Here is a 4,867-nt window from a genome sequence, read left to right on the forward strand (position 1 = left end):
TGTTGTGATGCTAAATGACTTTATTCTTTAAGTTGATCTTAATTAGCAAATCTGAAGAGACCTGTATTTGATCAACACTGTATTGTGTAACCTCAACTGTTTCCGCCTATTACGCACAAGCCACGCCCACCTTCTCTATGATTGGTCAATGCATCTTTACGACATGGCTCTCACAAAGTATAGTTGGTAGCATGGTAGTTCAGTTCTCGCATGATGGATGCTTTGTAGTACGAGTATTTACGGATGTCTACAAAAAATGCTTTACACCCTCTTTTGAAACGTCACACTACGTCATAATGTCGTCATAAGACCCTTAGTTTGACTAAAAAAGGAAACTAGTCAACAATTTCCCACTATAGGCAATTACTGAAATAAATTATGCGCTTGTAACTATTGTGACATTTAATATCTTAGTAATCTCCACTTAAAATAAAATTTAAAATGTTATGAATAAATAGAAATATTCATTAATTTTATAAAAATTCATTCATATTTTATTTAATTTTTATTGATTTATTTTTATTTTATAGATTTGCTGATATTCATTGTAGGCCTATTCCTTAATTTTCTATTTGTTTATTTCTATTCATTTTGCAAATATTGATTGATAGATCGTGTTGGCAGTAGACTTAAGGTATTATTCAACTTCGGTAAAGTCAAATGGTTATATAATAATTTCTTCTCCATTCAGAGGGGAGAATAATGATCTACTTTTAACCATAAGGGTACTACCATAAATTCATTGATTACAGGGTTAGCACCTTTTTGAAGCAGTCAGCCTCTGTGATGGATCTCACTACTCTCTCAACTTTATGTCTAATATAGGCCACACAGGATTATTTAGATACGACGACTATATATAAAAAAATAAAAAAAAACACAACACAACACAACACAAAACGAGACAAGACAACACAACACAAAACAAAACCAAACCCCAAAATAAACATTTAAACAGAACAGTGGATGTGCTGAGCGCGCACAAAGACCTACTAGGGGTATGGTTTAAATTGTACGTTGCATGCCACGCTTTGAATTTCAAAATGCATGCATGCTCAATAAAAGAGTACTTTTGTACATTCCTATCATAACCCTTACGAGAATAACAGATACTACGTGGTATAACATGTACGATTTAGCATGTATGCACCAACAACAACAACAACATAGAATTGAAAAGCGGTGGACAAACACACACACACACCCACACACATCCACACGCATGCACGTGCACGCCCACACGCCACACACCCACACACCCACACACCCACACAAAATATAATACGACAACAAAACAAAAAAGGGAATAATGTTACATTGTCTATTCAGCTTTGAGAAGCGGTATTAATCGAGTGTTAAGTTCTGTTAGAAATTAAAGTAAATTGTTTGTTTGTAAGAGACTTTTTTTTTATTCATGTGAAAGAATATCATTAGATGAGACTGTCATGAACGGATTGCTCTCAAAATTATTCATTTTTCAAATGACTAATGTAGTTTGGATCAAGTGTTGGTGACACATGTCTGTACAGTCCCTTAACCGATTCTCCGTGTGCAGTGCGTTTCGTTGTGTCTGGTTTCCCGTGCAACTTAGTCAGTTCATTCAATTTGCTAAATCCCAAACCTCAACACACTAGTAACCCCGCTGACGCAAAATATGATATTAATTCACTCTGAAGTCTCGGTGGTTTCTTTCATAAAATGTGGTGACCAGTAATCGACATTAAGAAGTGTTAAAAATGCCCAGCTGAGGTGGGAGTATCAGATAAAGTTCGGCTTTTGTTTTATGGCAGCAATGGCGAACCAGACCAACATGCCAATCAAGTTTTAAGCGATGCCAATTAATGAGGTGTGCTAATCGAAGTTTTCCCGCAGGTTCAACCGTACACTACTCACAAGCCCATTATACCTTTATAAAATCTTTTGTTTTTCCTAAGGGAATTCAAAATGGCGGTCGTACCTTACGAGTATAATCCTGTTGCACCTAACCCATAGAAATGACAATACATTGATGTAAAACAGAAAGTAGGCCTCTTACTGGACTTTTTCAATAAAGGAAATGAAGAGGTTTATTATACTTAGATTATATAGCCAAGATAATAAATTGCTATTATATCTAAGAGACTGATTGTTCCTTTACCCGCTATTATTTTGATTACGTCTTTGTTTTGTGAGTGTATTTCATATATTGCATTGAAGGTGAAAAGTATCACTAGCTGTTTGTTTTTATATGCTATCAGTAATGCTACGAAAAGTGTACATTTCTTATAACCCCTCGTAATACTGAAATTCCCTTCACGTATTTTAATTTACTTTAACCCCAACCTGGGTATAGGATCACATATAACAAAGGATATACCTCAGACTTACTTCATTCGTTAAACCAAATTTTTTAACAAAAGGTTATGATACAGGCCTTAGTGCTTAAAATGGTTTAGTATGGTTTTTGATTTCCTACCTACTCGAACCTTATTTTCATAAATGAAATTGTATGTTCTATTCAAAATGGTTGCAAGAAACTTACACAACAATATTATGCAATCTGATTTAAAATGGAATTTACATGTTAATGATTTTGTCAACAGTTGCAATAGAAAACTGTACATGTTGAGAGAACTTAAGAAATTCAATTTACCTTTGAAGGATTTAGTGACAATATACGCAGGTTATATACAACCACTTTTTTAATATTGTGTTCCAGCGTTCTATAGCAGTCTTGCAGTAGAACAAAATAATAATCTTGATAAAATACAACGTAGAATATGTAAGATTATTTTAGGGCCTAGTTAAATTGCCTATTCTAATGCATGTCAAGCATGCAATTTATCAACTCTTGAGGAGAGGAGACTAGCACTTTGTAAAAAATTCGCAAACTGTTTTTCAAATCACTCTATTTGTCAGACCTGGCTACCACAGAAAAAACACACTAATATATATCTTCTCCGTATTCCCAGTTATCAGCAAATTCAATTCAGAACAAACAGGTTTAAAAATAGCCCACTGTCATTTATGGTTGATATACTCAACAAAAGTTGAAAAAAAGTTGTTTTTATTACTTTCATCGTTATTGTAGGTATATACTGAGTGCTTATCTCCCCCCACCCAAAGTCGGCTGTTTAAAATGTGCATATTTTAATCCTTTTACCATGCTTGTATGGACTTTTATGACAAAATAGGAAATTTGTAAACAATGTGTTTATGGATTTAGTAACAGAATCTAAGTCCTATTATTTATATTGCTAGTTTTTAACATGTATATCTTTAAAAGTGTTATCTACTGTACCTAATATGTAAACAAGGTCATTCCAACCATGGCTGTCTTTCATATAAAATGTATTTTTATGAACCATGCTTGTGCTATAATAATTAACATTTTGAATTGAATTAAAACCGCTAAACCAAATCAAATCAAAATTAAATCAAATATTTAGCGGTATATAACAATTAATGCCGGTAAGATGTGACTGGGGCTTTAAATTATCACCAAATTTTCATCCATGCTGTCTTTCTCTCTATTTTCCCTCACACGCCTCTTTCCTGTGTCGTCGCTATTCATCATAAGTGATGCATTCAAGACGCTATTCTTGAGTGTTGTATTCAGGTTGTCCAAATTTCCTGCTTCGTTCCATTTTAGTAATTAAGGGACAAACTGAAAGGCACGAGTTCCGGGCAATTTTCTTCCTTCTACCTTCCTCCTAACTTTGCAGCAAATATGCATGATGATTTTTCATCAAACAAATTGGTTCGACAATCAAGATTCATATTCGTTACAATCAACGTCATGTCATACTCTTGAGTTGGGATTTATATTGCGATTACAACTTCTTTTTATTTCTTTTTATCAAAAGATTAAAGGCAGCTATCTTAAAATCAGTGGGTGGCAGGTATCGGGTTTGAAGTTACCCCCATCAGACATCCAAGTAAGCAGGTAGGCGCTTGTTGATAAGTTAGAAGTGAACTAACGGCTTAATTTTTTCCCCCAAAGAACTTTTAACTATAGGGATTTATGTATTACCAAAGACAAGGCAGTAGCTCATCGATTTGGTTTCAAACCCGGACCCCCACACCACCCCCCCCCCCGTTTCTGAGGTCACCAACCCGCATTCACAGTTGGTTGTTAACCTGGAGTCAACTCGGATAATGATACATGGCCCAGCATCGTCCAGTCCACAATGAAATTTAACCCGAGGGATAATATCCCGGGCCCCTGTCACTCAAAATTTAATTTCGACTAACCTGAGTCAGGCGCGGGCTTTACCCGGACATCACACTATAGAGCGACCCAATACCTTCATCACTTTTGTCATTAGTTTTCCGCATTGTGTCTTTGTTTAATAGACAATTAAAGAGTAACGCTTCTAAGACATGAAACATGAATATATAACAAACCACTCATGTTAATTAATTACCCATCTAGTCATCTCATTTACCCAATACCTTCATCACTCTTGTCATTAGTTTTCCGCATTGTGTCTTTGTTTAATAGACAATTAAAAAGTAACGCTTAGACATAAAACATGAATATATAACAAACCACTCATGTTAATTAATTACCCATCTAGTCATCTCATTTATTGACTGAGAAAGAAAACTTAAAGTGAACCACGCCAACAATATGGTTAAAATTGATTTAATGAAAATCCCTTGTAAACATAAAGTGTTCGTCAGCTTGTAAGCATTTATTATATCAGATAATAGGCACCTAGCTCTCAATGCATATAATGAGAAGTCGAAGCGAAATAATTCCAAGTTTCATAATCTTGGTAAATGGCTTTTACTTACCACTATCCAGCTCTTCCTCTTGCGCCCCAGATAGGAGCCCAAAACATTCATTCATATAGCCATCTTTCACATACTGGTTATTTCAGAC

Source organism: Strongylocentrotus purpuratus, unplaced genomic scaffold (genome assembly GCF_000002235.5).
Source record: "Strongylocentrotus purpuratus isolate Spur 01 unplaced genomic scaffold, Spur_5.0 spur5_scaffold_5, whole genome shotgun sequence".
In the NCBI taxonomy this organism is placed as follows: Eukaryota; Metazoa; Echinodermata; class Echinoidea; order Camarodonta; family Strongylocentrotidae; genus Strongylocentrotus; species Strongylocentrotus purpuratus.